The sequence below is a fragment of the Macaca nemestrina genome, chromosome 5 (assembly GCF_043159975.1).
Source record: "Macaca nemestrina isolate mMacNem1 chromosome 5, mMacNem.hap1, whole genome shotgun sequence".
Lineage (NCBI taxonomy): Eukaryota > Metazoa > Chordata > Mammalia > Primates > Cercopithecidae > Macaca > Macaca nemestrina.
The window spans coordinates 144,060,271-144,077,314 of record NC_092129.1 but is presented as its reverse complement, the minus strand read 5'-3'; the positions used below and the strand labels follow the sequence as shown (position 1 = coordinate 144,077,314).

The 17,044-nt window shown below is 41.8% G+C and overlaps 1 long non-coding RNA gene across 3 annotated transcripts in view; it reads left to right on the top strand.

Moving 5' to 3' along the window:
• The window catches only part of LOC105474553 (uncharacterized), a 34,250-nt gene extending 17,209 nt beyond the window's left edge, over positions 1 to 17,041 (top strand). Inside the window, exons 3-4 of one of the 3 annotated variants that reach the window (XR_003016381.2) lie at positions 1,247 to 1,399; positions 4,904 to 5,156. This is a non-coding gene — a long non-coding RNA (uncharacterized lncRNA). Of the gene's footprint in view, positions 1 to 1,246; positions 1,400 to 3,156; positions 3,291 to 4,903; positions 5,157 to 16,933 lie in introns of those variants that run through there. The other 2 variants (XR_011622958.1, XR_011622959.1) reach the window with 2 other exon arrangements.
• The last annotated feature ends 3 nt before the right edge of the window (positions 17,042 to 17,044 follow it).

Below are 17,044 nucleotides of genomic sequence, written 5' to 3'. Positions count from 1 at the left end.
ATGTCAGAACTTGAAATAGCTAACATGTCTTTCTTTTTAATTTTATTCAAAATTCACCAAGCCAGATATTCTTTTCTTTCCTTTGATGACTATTATTAGAGAAATAATAATAGATAATGCTGTTTATTACATGCCTGAAACTATTCTAAGCATTTTTACATCTATTAACTCATTTCACGTCTTCAACAATCCCATGAGATATAGAATATTATGGTGATTACACCATTATACAGATGAGGTTTAACCCCAGCCCATTTCCAGAAAGGAAAATGTGAGAATACTCTAGTACATTACAGTACAGTAGCCACTAGCCACCAACTGTGGCTATTGAGCACTTGAAATGTGGTCTAAGTATAGTGCTGTATGCACCAGATTTCAAAGAGTTTGTATAAACAAAAGAGTATAAAATATCTCATTAATAAGTATATCATAATGACTATCCATTGAATATGTGTGTGTGTGTGTGTGTGTGTGTGTATATATATATATATATATTTTTTTTTTTTTTTTTTTTTTTTTTTTTTGAGACGGAGTCTCGCTCTATTGCCCGGGTTTGAGTGCAGTGGTGTGATCTTGGCTCACTACAACCTCTGACTCCCGGGCTCATACGATTCTCCTGCCTCAGCCTCCTGAGTAACTGGGACTACAGGAGTGCACCAGCACACCCAGCTAATGTTTGTATTTTTAGTACAGATGGGGTTTCACCATGTTGACCTTGAATGTTGGTCTTGAACTCCTGACCTCAGTGATCCACCCACCTCAGCCTCCCAAAGTGCTGGGATTACAGGTGTAAGCCACCATGCCTGACCTGTTAAAAATATTTATGATATATTCTGTTAAAGCATATTAAATTAATTTTACTTTTTTTCTTTTAAGAGACAGGGTGTCATCAGGCCTCCCAGTTGAAGTTTATTGGCACAATCATAGCTCACTGCAGCCTTGACCTCCTGGGCTCCAGTGATCCTCCCACCTCAGTCTTCGAAGTAGCTGGTGCTTCAGGTGTGCACCACCACTCCTGGATAATTTTTTTTAATATTATGTAGAGATAAGGTCTTGCTATGTTGCCTATGCTGGGCACAAACTCTTGACCTCAAGTGATCCTCTCACCCTGGCCTCTCAGAGTGCTGGGATTACAGGCAGGAGCCACCATGCTTGGTCTACTTGTTTCTTTTTATATTTTTATGTGACTCCTAGAAAAGATGTTTAATTCTCTACATGTGGCTTGTGTTGCCTTTCTATTGGACAGCGCTACTCCAGTGTGGTGGTTCTCACAGTGTGGTCCTGGACCAGCGGCATCAGCATCACTTAGGAACTTGTTGGAAATGCAAGTTTCTGCTAAATCAGAAACTCTCAATCAAAGATCTTCTGAATCATGCCTGCTGAATCGGAAACTCTTGGGGTGAGGCCCAGGAATCTGTGTTTTAACAAGCCCTTCCTGTGATTTTTTTTTTTCTTCTAACAACTGTGAGATATAAGTTGCTTGTTTAAAATGTGCAGTTTGGGCCGGGTGCGGTGGCTCACGCCTGTGATCCCAGCACTTTGGGAGGCCGAGGCGGGTGGATCACGAGGTCAGGAGATCGAGACCATCCTGGCTAACACGGTGAAACTCCGTCTCTACTAAAAAATACAAAAAATTAGCTGGGCGTGGTGGCGGGCGCCTGTAGTCCCAGCTACTCGGGAGGCTGAGGCAGGAGAATGGCGTGAACCCGGAGGCGGAGCTTGCAGTGAGCGGAGATCGCGCCACTGCACTCCAGCCTGGGCGACAGAGCCAGATTCCACCTCAAAAAAAAAACAAAAAAAACCCAAAAAACAGTTTAGTGGTTTTTAGTATTTCAGAGAGTTGTGCAATCATCACCACAAAAAGCAATCTCATTCCTGCTGTCAGTATTCCTCATCCCCCATACCACCATCCCCATCCCCAGGCAACACCTAATCTGCTTTCTGTCTCTACAGATTTGCCTATTCTAGACATTTCATAGAAACGGAATCATACACCATGCAGTCCTTTGTGGCACCTTTCACTAAGCATAATGTTTTCCTCTGTAAATTATTATACGCTAAAGTCTGAGAACTGCTGTCCTAGGGTAGAAATGGAAAGGAAGTAGAGAGAGTGTGAAAAACTAAGAGTATGAAAAAAGAGGAATGCCCCTGATCATGAGATAGAGAAAATGAATGACACCAGAAGGACATTAACAGCAAAAGGTGAAAGGCAGTTTTTTCCATGTGGGAAAATAAGCTACCAGCCTTGTTCCCAAAGTCCAGGAAGACTGACACTGAGGCCAAATATAATTATATATTATATTTATGTTTTGCTCTGCCTATATTATAGCTTTAATCTTTTTATCGCCTTAAATAATGATCAAATAGATGACAGTTAAAGCCATGACAGTAGGTGAAACTATCCAAGGAGGAAGATATTACAGAAAAGGAAAGGCTACTGCTGAGGAGAGAATATTGGAGGAATGTCTTCTATTCCTATGCTGCAGTTTTCAAAATGGTTCATGCCCACTTTCTCCCTTGAATCTAGCCGTAACCCTGTTAGGAAGTAAAGTGAGTATCACTATCTGGACTCCATAGTTAAGACGTGATTCCTCACATGGATATAATTTGCTCAGGGTGTCATGTTGAGTGATTGAGTCGAGGTTTCTTCTCCACTCAGTATTTCTCATCTGTATTTAAAGGGAAGAGGAAGAAATGGAGACAGAAGGGCCGGTCAGGAAGGTGGGAGTAGAACTAGGTGGGTATAGTTTCATGGAAGCAAAGGGAGGAGTGTTTCAAGGAAGGCCATCTTATTTGCTCCCTTGAATTAAAAAAAAAATCTTTTAATGAACAGAGCGTGTTCTTTACTGAGTAAAGAGGTATCAACGTGAACAACCCGAGGAGAACATGCTTTGTCTTGGTTCTAACCTACAAAGTGTTCCTCTTGGCACTGTTTTTCCATTTATCGTAGTTTCCTTAAAAAAAAAAAACCAAAACAAAACAAACCCAACTTTTGTTTTTAGTTGAAGTCTAACAGACATAGAATGAGTACACAAATAATAATATAGCTTATTGGATTTTCACAATCCAGGTCAAGAAATAGAACGTTACCAGCAGTCCAGAAAACCCCTATTCTCTCTCTTCCAGTTACTGTCTTTCTCTCTTCCCCAAATACAGCTGTTTTCCTGACTTCTAACATAATGGATTATTCTGAGAAGAGGGCATGCCAGAGTGGATGGTCTATGTATGGCCAGAAAGCCTATCCGTTGACTGTGTCCCATAGAAATGCCTGTAAGACATTCCATTTACCAAAACAATAAAGAGTGCCAGTGATGGCACTGGTGTCACTGGATACTCAGTGGTCGCTCTGTACTCTGTAGAGCTGATGGCAAAACATGCTGTTGCAGAACTGAGCTGCTTGACAGTAATGGGGATGAAAGGTCTTGTAATAATAGAGGGCAGAGACGTAGCCTTCAGAAACAAGGTGGGCGCAATTATCGTAATGAGCAGCGAGGTCAGAGTGGCAGTGGTGAGGAGACGAGGGTCATCTGAAGAGAGCTATGGAGAAGATTAATAGAATATGGACTCCCTAGGGGAAAGTAGATGGGCAGCAAACAAAAGTATTGCTCAATCTGTGAACCTGTGAATTATGTCAAGTAAAACAAATGTATTACTCATTCTATACAATCAAAATAAATCAAGGATAGATAATGAAAAAATGAAAAGGCTAGTGCCATTGACCCAATATTTTAAAAAATCACAACCTCTTGCCCAGTTCCCAAGCGTGAGCCTGTTTTCAGACCCAGAATCTACTGACTGAGTGAGAGGCCAGGTTAACAGAAAGAATGACCCTGCAACACCATAGAAGTCATATCAGTCACGACTTCCCCCAGTCATTCCCCAGAGGAACTACAGTCATTTACTAGGGTAGCCATACATTGGTGAAAGAGGAATACCCAATATTTTGAAGGCTGTTGGACACAAGGCTCAAGTTGTCATTGATACCTGGGAACCCGAAGCATCATCATGGCCCCTTGGGGCTTAGGGGAGTCAGATAATGAATGGAGTCCTGGCCCAGGGCCAGTTCACATACCCAGCCAGTGTTCATTTTACTCATCTCCTGATATATAATTGACAGAACACCTACATTGTTCTGTAGGGGTACACTCTATTGTTGGCTGTGGTGAGCTTTCCAGATCCCTGTTTCAGGACCAAGATACCCATTCCTGCAACTACTGGAAGTGCTGCCTGCTGATAGCTTATAACTGAGTCTTTCCCCAGGAATTTTCCTTGGTGGAAGGGATCTGCCTCATCCAAGGTTAGATTCCCTTGTTCGCATCTAATGACTGGTTAGCATAGGGGTACACAGGCCAAGGATGGGCCCCTTGCCTCAAACTGCAGTCTCTCGAAAAGGCCATTGGAATTGGCTGAGACCTCTGTTGCAACTGCATTACAGTTAAATCTCTCCTTCTGTTCAAGTGTCCTTCCTTCCTTCCTTCCTTCCTTCCTTCCTTCCTTCCTTCCTTCCTTCCTTCCTTCCTTCCTTCCTTCCTTCCTCCCCCCTTCCCTCCCCTCCCCTCCCCTCCCCTCTCCTCCCCTCCCCTTCCCTTCCCTTCTCTTTCTTTTTTTAGACAGGGTCTTGCTCTGTCGCCCAGGCTGGAGTGCAGTGGCGTGATCTCGGCTCACTACAAGCTCCGCCTCCCGGGTTCATGCCATTCTCCTGCCTCAGCCTCCCGAGTAACTGGGACTGCAGGTACCCGCCACCACGCCCGGCTAATTTTTTGTATTTTTAGTAGAGACGGGGTTTCACCGTGTTCGTCAGGATGGTCTCGATCTCCTGACCTCGTGATCCGCCTGCCTCGGCCTCCCAAAGTGCTGGGATTACAGGCGTGAGCCCAATTGTGCTTTCTTTATTTCCTTACAGGTGTTGTTCCTGAAAGCACTCCCCCATAAAACATCTGCATGCAAGTCTCCATCTTGAAGCCTGTTTCCTGGGAACCTGCCTATAGCATTGTCCTTTGCCTATTTCTCTGCAGTGTGACCTTTGTTTTATTTTAATTAAATTAATTAATTAATTAATTTTTATTTTGAGATAGGGTCTCACTCTGTCACCCGGGCTGGGTGCAGTGGCATGATATCGGCTCACTGCAACCTGCACCTCCCAAGTTCAAGCTATTCTCGTGCCTTAGCCTTCCGAGTAGCTGAGACTACAGGCGTGTGCCACCACTCCAGCTAATTTTGTATTTTTAGTAGAGACAGGGTTTCGCCATGTTGGCCAGGTGGGTCTTGAACTCTTGGACTAAGTGATCCACCTGCCTCGGCCTCCCAAAGTGCTGGGATTACAGGCATGAGCTGCCATGCCCAGCCTGCCTTGTTTTAAATCTTTGTTGTACACAGATTATGTGAAGATCTGTTCCTGAACTTTCTATTCTGTCCCTTTGATCTATTTGTCAATACCACCCTGCCTTAATTATTGTAATGTCATGGTAAGTCTTGATATCTGGCAGAGAAAGTTATCCAATTTGCTTGATCAGTTCCAATTTGCAGATCAGATGTGATCCAATTTGCTTTGATCAGACCAAAAGGACTATTTTGGTCCTTTGCATTTCCATATACATTTTAGAATCAGCTTGTTAATTTCCATAAAAATCTTTCTGTAAGTTTGATTGGAATTTCATTCAGTCTAAAGATAGATTTGTGGAGAATTTACTTGTTGTTAACTTCCAACTTATAAAAATGATATGTCCTTCCATTTCTTTAGGTCTTTAATTTCTGTCATTACAGTTTTATAGTTCTGTAGTTTATAGAGGTCTTGCATATCTTGTTAGATTTATTCCTGGGTATTTGACATTTAGATGCTGTTTTAAATGAATTTTTTTTTTTGAGTCAGAGTCTTGCTGTGTTGCCCAGGATGGAGTGCAGTGGTGCGATCTTGGCTCACTGCAACCTCCACCTCCCGGGTTCAAGCAATTCTTCTGCTTCAGCCTCCGAGGTAGCTGGGATTACAGGCAAGTGCCACCACGCCCAGCTAATTTTTGTATTTTTAGCAGAGATAGGGTTTCACCATGTTGGCCAGGCTGGTCTTGAACTCCTGACCTCAAGTGAGAAGGCAGTCTCACCTTGGCCTCCCAAAGTGCTGGGATTACAGGCATGAGCCACCATGCCTGGCCATGAAATTATTTTTTAATTTTTTATTTTGAGAGGGAGTCTTGCTCTGTTGCCCAGGCTGGAGTGCAGTGGTGTGATCTTGGCTCACTGCAACCTTCACCTCCTGAGTTCAAGTGATTCTGTCTTAGCCTCCTTTGTAGCTGGGATTATAGGCATGCACCACCACGCCCAGCTAACTTCTGTATTTTTAGTAGAGATGGGGTTTCACCATGTTGGCCAGGCTGGTCTTGAACTCCTGACTTCAGGTGATCCGCCCACCTCGGCCTCCCAAAGTGCTGGGATTACAGGCGTAAGCCACCATGCCCGGCCAGAAATTATTTTTAAAATGTTCTTGTCTAATCATTTATCACTGTTTTATTGAAATGCAATAGATTTTTGACTGGGGCAGTGGCTCATGCCTGTAATCTCAGCACTTTGAGATGCCAAGGTGGATGGACCACCTGAAGTCAGGAGTTCGAGACCAGCCTGGTGAACATGGCAAAACTCCATTTCTACTAAAAATACAAAAATTAGCCAAGCATGGTGGCACGCACCTGTAGTCCCAGCTACTTGGGAGGCTGAGGCAGGAGAATCGCTTGAACCTTGGAGGCAGTGACTACAGTAAGCCAAGATCGCGCCATTGCATTCCAGCCTAGGCAACAGAGTGAGACTCCATCTCAAGAAAATAAAAGAAAAAAAAGAAGAAGAAATGCAATAGACTTTTATATATTGAATCTATATCCAGAAATCTTGCTAAATTGACTTATTCATTCCTCACCCTCTGGTCTCCAGTCTATTAACAAGCATCACCATATTGCGGTAGATCTCTGGAAGCAGATTCCGGAAATCTTATTGAACAAGGACAGCAGGTAGAAATGAAATGCTTGGCCGGGCACGGTGGCTCAAGCCTGTAATCCCAGCACTTTGGGAGGCCGAGGCGGGCGGATCACAAGGTCAGGAGATCGAGACCACAGTGAAACCCCGTCTCTACTAAAAATACAAAAAATTAGCCGGGCGCGGTGGCGGGCGCCTGTAGTCCCAGCTACTCAGGAGGCTGAGGCAGGAGAATGGCGGGAACCCGGGAGGCGGAGCTTGCAGTGAGCCGAGATCGCGCCACTGCACTCCAGCCTGGGCAACAGCGTGAGACTCCGTCTCAAAAAAAAAAAAAAAAAAAAGAAATGAAATGCTGAGAATGTGGGAGAATATGTTTACAATGGAACAAAGTTTCCATGGGTATACTGGGAGGAACAAACAGGAAATGGAGGGAAAACAGAGTGAGGAGTATGTTTCTTAACTTTAAAGCAATGCATAGAAGAGGGGCTATCAAGAATAGACTTCAGCTGGAGACAGTGGTACACACCTGTAGTCCCAGCTACTCAGGAGGCTGAGGCAGAGAATTGTTTAAAGCCAGGCTTTGTACACTGTGATTGCACCTGTGAATAGCCACTGCACTCCAGCTGGGGCAACCTAGCAAGACTGTCTCATTGAAAAAAAAAAAAAAATAGGGATTTCATTTATGCCATTTTTGGAAAGGGAATTGGGACTAACCAAAGGACACATCTTAATTATGTTGGGTGGGTCTGCAGGTGAAAGGATGAGGGATATCAGGAAGGGCTGTTGAATAGATGATTTTACAGTGAGTTTGTAGAGTAGAACCCACAAATCCATAGAACATGTTGATACTTAGTGCAGTTTTTCTCAGTGTGGTCCATAACGAGCATCAGCATTTCCTGTGAACTTGTTAGAAATGCAGATTCTAGGGCCGATCCCAGATCCACGGAATCAGAGTGGGGCCCAGACACCTGTATTTAGGCACACCCTCCAGGGGATTCTGATGCATGCCAGATTTAGAGAACTGTCCCTTTAGGAGTGAATGCCTCAAACTAGTCCTTCAGGTGCTATAACTTGCCACTAACAGTCCCATGAAGAGTCCTAAATAGGGTAGTTAGTATTGCTTTTAAACTTACTTTCTTCTTGTTTATATTTTGCTTTGCCGTTGTGTCTTAGTTTTATGCAGTTTGCTTCCATAGATTATAATATTCTCAGTATAGAATCCACGTCTCATACTTGCAGCTGTCTGGCTCTATAAGAACATTTCATGTCATTGTGTGCTCTCGATCATGCTGTGCATACCCCACTAAGTCCTTTGTCCTATTATTCACATGACAGGATATTTTAAAATGTTTTCTCCCTGCATTTCTGTGTCACACAAGGCCTATCCCCATTCAGGCAGCTAGACCATGAGTCCAAAGATGTTACCAAAGGGAAAAAAAACAGGGCTTTGACTTACAAAAATCTAAACTTTCACGCTCTGAGTTGTAGGGAGGGGAGTCAGGAGGGAGAGCCCCTAGATCCAGTGAGTCCCTGTGAAGAGATGCTACTTTCCTCTGCACCTGTGGTTTAAGATAAAGAGAAATCATGGAGTCCTGAGACTTAGGTGTCTGGGGATCTAAAAGGAGGGGGTGGTCAGGAGCAGTGGCTCACGACTGTAATCCCAGCACTCTCAAAGGCTAAGGTGGGAGGATCGCTTGAGCCCAGGAGGTCAGGACCAACCTGGGCAACATAGTGAAACCCCGTCTCTACAAAAAAATTTAAAAAATTAACTGAGTATGGTGGCACATACTTTAGTCCCAGCTACTTGGGAGGCTGGGGTGGAAGGATCACTTGAGCCCAGGAGTTTGAGGCTGCAGTCAGCTGAGATGATGCCACTGCACTCCAACCCTGGGTGACAGAGCGAGACTCTATCTCTAAAAATAAATAAATAAATAAAAATCAAAGAAGAGGGGCCTCGTATTTGACTTCCCAAGTAGAACCCTTGGAACTCAGCAAGATCCCTAAGAAGAAATGGCTGTGAAATGTGTCTATTAAGCAGTACCTTTTATAAATCGCATAGAGTTAGTTTCCCATGGTCTTGTTTGATGTTAGAGCAACCGATTCAGTGCTCTGTGGGTAAACGTAGAGAAGAAATCTAAGTTCCAAAGATTTCTCTGTATGCTGACATAGCATGGAAATAGCAGAATCAAATAGCAAGGGAGACTTGCAGTAGCCTCAACAATAAGAATGAATGATGGTATAATAACAGTCTACATAGACTTACAACAAAGGACCAAATGGGATATTTGACATTTTAGCAAATGCCCACAGAAGGGGTCACCTATGGAAGACTAGATGCTCAGTCCCCTCCAACCTTCTAGACATTACAGGAATTTAAGACTTTACCCAGGCCGGGCATGGTGGCTCATGTCTATAATCCCAGCACTTTGGGAGGCCGAGGCGGGTGGATCACCTGAGGTTAAGAGTTCAAGACCAGCCTGGCCAACATGGTGAAACCCCTTCTCTACCAAAAATACAAAAATTAGCCACGCATGGTGACACGCCCCTGTAATCCCAGTTACTGGGAGGCTGAGGTAGAATTGCTTGAACCCAGGAGGTGGAAGCTGCAGTGAGCCGAGATTGCACCACTACACTCCAGCAACCTGGGCAACAGAGCAAGACCCTGTCTCAAAAAAAAAAAAGAAAGAAAAAAAAAAAAAAAGACTTTACCCCAGAGAAAAGCAGCAGGAAAAATCCTGAATTTCTTGAGATTCAATTTCTAACCTCTCAAAAAATGGGGGGTGGGGGCTTTAAAATTAGAATAAAATAGAGAAAAAATTCCACTTGTTACATTCCTGTGTTTGTGGATTATATACATAAACCCTTACTTTTTTTTAATAACAAGAGTTTTACTATATTTAAAGAGTGGGAGAAAAAAAATCATATTTTGGAGATAAATGTACTTCTCTGTTAATACTAGTGACTTTAAAAAGGAGTCTACACCACAGTGCTTCTCAAACCTTATTGTGTACACAGATCACCTGAGGATTCTTTGAAAATACAGATTCTGATTCAGAGGTCTGAGATGAAGCCCAAAATTCTTAATTTTTCTCTAGCTCCCAGGTGATGCCAGTGCTGCCGGTACATGGCCACCCTTGGAGTAGCGAGGCTATTCAAAATACTGATGACTATACTGTGCTGGTTTTCAATGTGCACTGGCTATATTTTCTTAAATAAATACAGGGCGGTACTTGTGCTAAATTAGATCGTAGGTTTATGGTACAATTTTAGACTACAGTTTTAAAATAGTTTTAAAATACACAATGAATATTAGCAACAAAGAAAGTTCCTTCAGAATCGGCTAAGAGAAGGCAGTGTAGATAAAAATAATGCTAACTTCCTTCATGGGCTTTTACTTACCTGTGTCAACTTAAAAAAAAAACAAACGGGCCGGGCGCGGTGGCTCACACCTGTAATTCCAGCACTTTGGGAGGCCACGGCGGGCAGATCACAGATCAGGAGATCGAGACCATCCTGGTTAACACGGTGAAACCCCGTCTCTACTAAAAATACAAAAATTAGCTGGGCATGGTGGCGGGCGCCTGTAGTCCCAGCTACTCGGGAAGCTGAGGCAGGAGAATGGCGTGAACCCAGGAGGCGGAGCTTGCAGTGAACCGAGATCACGCCACTGCACCCCAGCCTGGGCGACAGACCGAGACTCCGTTTCAAACAAACAAACAAAAAGAACAAAACAAAACTAAACATTATCCTTAAATGATTAAAGAAATTTTGCATGTCACTAAATGGAACTTGATCATTTGGAATTACAAGTCATTTTAATCATACAGAGTTTTGAGTGACTTAACATATAAAAGTATCTTCTAAGGCCTGGTGCAGTGGCTCACACCTGTAATCCTAGCACTTTGGGAGGCTGAGGCAGGTGGATCACCTGAAGTCAGCAGTTCGAGACCAGCCTGGCCAACATGGGGAAACCCCGTCTCTAGTAAAAATACAAAAATTAACTGGGTGTGGTGGTGCACACCTGTAGTTCCTGCTACTCAGGAGGCCGAGGCAGGAGAGTCACTTGAACCCAGGAGTCAGAGGCTGCAGTGAGCCGAGATCACACCACTGCACTCCAGCCTGACAACAGAGCGAAACTCTGTCTCAAAAAAAAAAAAAAAAAAAAAAAAAAAAGGATCTTCTAATCTTTAATATGTTACCATCCTGAATAGAAGTTTGGGTAGCAGACATGTTTGTTAAAATACCTTATTTTACTCAAAAGGTAAAAAAGTAAATGTTAGCAAATTAAGCAATATCGCTTAATTATTCCATATCATAAAAGTGACACCTGTTCATTTTAGAGAATTTGGAAAATACAGAAAAATATAATGCAGGAAATAAAATCATTGGTAATCCCAGCAGCCAGCAATAATCAAAATTTGGCATATTTCCTTCTAGTCATTTCTACATGTGTCTTTTTTAACAAAAGCATAATGTACATAAGCTTGCTTTTTCTACTTAATATTTCCTGAGCATTTATCTACATCTTTTTTTACATTTTAATTTTAATTTTAATTTTTATTTATTTTTTTGAGACGGAATCTCACTCTGTCGCCTAGGCTGGAGTGCAGTGGTGATCTCAGCTCACTGCAAGCTCCACCTCCCGGGTTCACGCCATTCTCCTGCCTCAGCCTCCCAAGTAGGTGGGACTACAGGCGCCCGCCGCTACCCCCAGCTAATTTTTTGCATTTTTAGTAGAGACGGGGTTTCACCTTGTTAGCCAGGATGGTCTCGATCTCCTGACCTCTTGATCCGCCCACCTCAGCCTCCCAAAGTGCTGGGATTACTGGCGTGAGCCAACTCACCCGGCCTTCTCTACATCTTTAAGCATTCTTTAAAGACACAATTTAGTGGTGTTAAAGTAGAATAGATAATATTCTATCATTGTGGGTACTATAAAAGTTAATGATTTCCCCAGTTTTGGACATTTGTTTATTTTTTGCTATTATGAAAAACGATACAAGCAATAAATTGTATATAATTTAAAAACTAAACTCTCTGATTATTTTCTAGCATACAGAATTCCCAGAATATCACAGTATTTCCAGATAAGATGTGAACATTTTAAGTCTTTATAAAATAACTCTTGAAACCTATTGTAAAATTGAAGTGGTTTGGATGAAGTCTATACAAGTGCCTATTTCATTACAACTACAGCAATCCTAGGTACTGGCATTAACCAATCTTCTGTAATATTTTCTTATATATATATATTTTTAGAGACAGAGTCTTCCTCTGTCACCCAGACCATAGTGCAGTGGCTATCATAGCTCACTGCAGCCTTAGCTCAGACCACAGATGCACCCCGCCACACTCGGCTAATTGTATTATGTTTTCTAGAGATGGGGGCCTCCCTGTTTCCCAGGCTGGTCTTGAACTTCTGAACTCAAGCGATCCACCCACCTTGGCCTCCCAAAGTGTTGCGATTACAGGCATGAGCCACCACACTCAGGCTTTGCTAATACTGATGGGACTCAAATTGACACATTTACCGTAAAAATTCTCTTAACCAATTTCCACTTAACCTGTTATTGGATTAACAACACTCACCATTTCCTCAATAAAGAACTGATGCTCTGACAGGCTGAGTAACTATAACGAATTGGCCACTTTCTGCATTTCTACTTCCTCAGATGAGTTACTTGTCAAGTCAATTGTGTCTATTGCCAACATGCTCAATCCAATCATCCTTGTAATTTTGAATATATAATTTAATGAAATATTGTATAAAGTAATAAAATATGAGTTCATGTAAAAAAAATGAGTTTATGTAAAATATGAGTTTTTGTAAAACAAAGTTATATAAAAGAAGAGCACTCAAAGGCAAACAGCTAAAATAAATTCCTGAATTAGAGGCAGGAAAAAAGCATCTGTAAATAAGGAGGAAAGCATAAAATTAGGAATTCTGTACTCAGATTTCCTTATAAATGCTTTAAGTTCACACTCTAAGGAAACGTGAATTGGAAATCTTAGACCAGTGGTTCTCGACAGAGCAGTACTGACCCCTAGGGGTTACTCTGGAGACTTGTGGGACATTTTTGGTTGGGTTTCACTACCACTATTTATGTAGTGGATGGTTAGCAGGGATGTTAGACACCCTGTAATGACCTGTATAACTTTGGAAAGTCCCACTGAGTGTTCATATAGGTAAAAAGCCTACTTTTCCCCTCAAGGAGGTGGAGCATAACTCCCCAGCCAGTGTGGGCTTTACATAATGAGTGTCTTCCGTGTCACTACCACTGCCAGGTGATTAAGGTTAACATTGAAAGATCCAGTGACATGTCGTGTTGATAGTATGTCCCCTTAAGGTGATAAGAGCAATTTGTCTCTGTGGTATTCCTCCAAAAAACAAGAATCCCAGTTTTATCGTGGTAAAAAAAAAAAAATCAGAAAATCCCAATTGAAAAACTTTTTACAAAATACCTAGTTAGTACTCCTCAAAGCTGTCAAAGTCATCAAAAACAAGGAAAGTCTGAAAAACTGTCACAGTCTGGAGTAGACCAAGGATACATGATGACTAAATGGAATGTGGTGTCCTGGATGGCATCCTGTAAGGAAAAAGCAGGTAAAAATGAAGGAAATCAGAATAAGTGTGGACTTGAGTTAATAATATCAATGTAGGTTCATTAATTGTGATAAATGTCCCATACTAATGGAAGATTTCTAACAGGGGAAACTAGGTATGCAGTATATGTGAATTCTGCACTATTTTTGCAACATTTCTGTAAATCTAAAACTATTCTAAAATTTAAAAAAAATTAAAGCCTGCTTTTTATTATCTGAACTTAGAACTTGTATCTTATTTGCATTTATAATTTTAATATTTTCTAGGGACAAAACTATTTTATAAACAAAAAAGTTACTCTTTTATTCAAAACTTTAGCAAGAATTCATCACCATTTTGGAAAATATTTCCAAGAGTAACATGTTTTTGAGTCATCAGTAAAATGCACCGGTATATGTATTTAAAGTTGTAAAATTATAGCTCTTCATGAATCATAAATTCAGTCTGTCTTTATTTAAAATATCAAAGAGTGTCAACAATACTCTTTGATGTTTTTCTTCTTCCATATGTAAGGGCAAGCACCTGACTACTCCACTCTCTTCCAGTCTAAGAGGATGTGGGCCCTGACATACTAAAATGCACAATTTTATTGCAACCTGATTATATTTCTCCTTCATATTACCATAAAGGTATTGACTGATCTTTCTTGATATCATGCCAATAAGTAGGTTATATCATGTGAATGTCATTTCAGGATAGTGGATGTGATAAGATATTACGTTACAATGTTATTATAAACAGGGTCAGCTAAATCTAATATGGTTGAGAACCACAATCTTAGACCTAAGTTTTGAGGGCAAGAAATGTTTCATTTCTTATCGCACTCTGCACCTAATATCTAATTCTCAATATCTAATTTGACTCTGGGTGCAGTTTCTGTTTACACCTACCCAGAAGCCCCTATTTGCTCCTCCATTCTGGCAGTCTCAATTCTGATTCACTGTCCATCCACCAACTTGGGTAAATATGATCCATCTAAGTCAGAGTGTTCCCACCCCCTTGGCCAGTGATTATACAGGCAAGTGACCCAGTACTGGTTAAGATATGATGGGAATTTTGCTGAGGAGCTTAGGGAAAGGTTTTTCACTCCTTATCAAAGTCATACGAGGAATAAAAGGATATTTTCTTTCGCTGGACATTTCTATTAGTCCGTTCTCACGCTGCTATAAGGACATACCCGAGACTGGATAATTTATAAAGGAAAGAGGTTTAATTGACTCAGTTCTGCAGGGCTGGGAAGGTTTCAGGAAACTTATAATCATGGCAGAAGGGGAAACAACACATTATTCTTCACAGGGTGGCAGGAAGGAATAGGGGGAAGCCACTTATCAAACCATCAGATCCCATGAGAACTTACTATCAGGAGAATAGCATGGGGGGAACCACGCCCATGATTTAATTACCTCCCACCGGGTCAAACCATCAGATCACATGAGAACTTACTATCACAAGAATAGCATGGGGGAAACCATGCCCATGATTCAATTACCTCCCACCAGGTCAAACCATCAGATCACATGAGAACTTACCATCACAAGAATAGCATGGGGGAAACCACACCCATGATTCAATGACCTCCCACCGGGTCCTTCCAAAGATGTCGGGATTATGGGAACTTCAATTCAAGATGTTTGGGTGGGAACACAGCCAAACCCTACCAACATTGTTGGTCTACACAATACCTAGAATCATGGTAGGCATCTTTGATTGTACTATTGGTCCAGTGAGGAAAAATGCTAAAAATGACAGGATGGGAAAGATGGAAAGAATCTGGGGTTCTTATTATCTCTGAACCCCCTACCAACCCATTTTATTATTATTTTTTTTTTGAGACAAAGTTTCACTCTTGTTGCCCAGGCTGGAGTACAATGGTGTGACCTCAGCTCACCTCCCGGGTTCAAATGATTCTCCTGCCTCAGCCTCCCAAGTAGCTGGGATTACAAGTGCCCACCACCATGCCCGGCTAATTTTGTATTTCTAGTAGAGACCGGGTTTCATCTTGTTGGTCAGGCTGGTCTCGAACTCCTGACCTCAAGTGATCCACCTGCCTCAGCCTCCCAAAGTGCTGGGACTGCAGGCGTAAGCCACCACGCCTGGCCGACCAATCCATTTTAGAATCTCTTAAGTGCTTGCTATATCAGAGCTGGCTTTTTTTCTTATTGCCAATAGCAAGCATCCTTTACCGATATAACACTCTTCATAATCAGTTGTATGGCTGAGATTTGTATATACTGTACTATGGACTGAATGTTTGTGTCCTGTGGCTCCCTCCCATATGTTTAAGCCTAACACTCAGTGTGATGGTATTTGAAGGTGGGGCCTTTGGGAGGTAATGTCATGAGGGTAGAACCCTCATGAATGGAATTCTTGCCCTTTTAAGAGATGGTTTATCTTGGATGTGTGAGAACACAGGGAGAAGGTGTCTGTCTACAAGTCAGGAGGTGGGTCCTCATCAGACACTGGATCTGCTGGTGCCTTGATCTTGGGACTTCCCAGCCTCCAGAACTGTGAGGCATAACTGTTTGTAGTTTAAGCCGCCCAGTCTACAGTATTTTTATTAAAACTGCCTCAACTAAGACACACTCTATGCAATCCTGGTCAAAATACTGTGTAGAAAAGCCACAAGTGATTCCCTTTCAACCATCTGTTCTTCATTCAAACCACCTGTATTATAACAGTTCTAGCCTTAGCTATGTAGGGCTCATAGCAGACTGACTGGTTTTACATTGACCATGATCACGGAAAATAAGAAAGCTTACTTCTTGTGACCTACTTTGTACTTTCATACAACTTCTCGGGTAAGTGAATTTGGAAGTGAATTGCTCTTTTCCCTAACAAGGTGTAGTGTTACCATACACAGTCAGTCGTCCCTCGGTGTATGTGGAGGATTGGTTCCAGGACTGCCCATGGATACCAAAATCTGTGCATAGTTAAGTCCCACAGTTGGCATATGAAAAGTCAGCCCTCTGTGTACTGTATTTTCAACCCACATTTGCCTTAAAAAAAAAAAAAAAAAAAAAAAAAAAAAAAAAAAACCTTGTATAAATAAACCAGCAGAGTTCAAACCTATGTTTTTCAAGGGCCAAATGTAAATTAAAAAAAAAAAATGCATATAGGAATGAATCTAAAGAATGAGCAAGGGCATCTTTTGGAAAGTTTTACTTAGCAAGTGGATAAGGCTTCTTTCCTTGGAAATAAAGCTTAAATTACTGAATTTGTGAATGTATTAGCCCTCCTGTTTGTCAGTTCTAGTACTCAACATGTGAAATTGGTCTTCATAAGTTCCTTACCTTTTGATGTTCTGTTTGCACTTTACCCACCACAATCCTTTATTCCTTATTCACTTTCTTCTTCCCACCTGATCCACAGATACTACCTGCTTTACGGGCTGTACAGAATCACAACCGTTCTCTGTTCAGAATGAGCCTACAAGCCTTTTCAAATCCTTTCAGTACTCCCTAAGGGGAGCTCTTTTTTTTT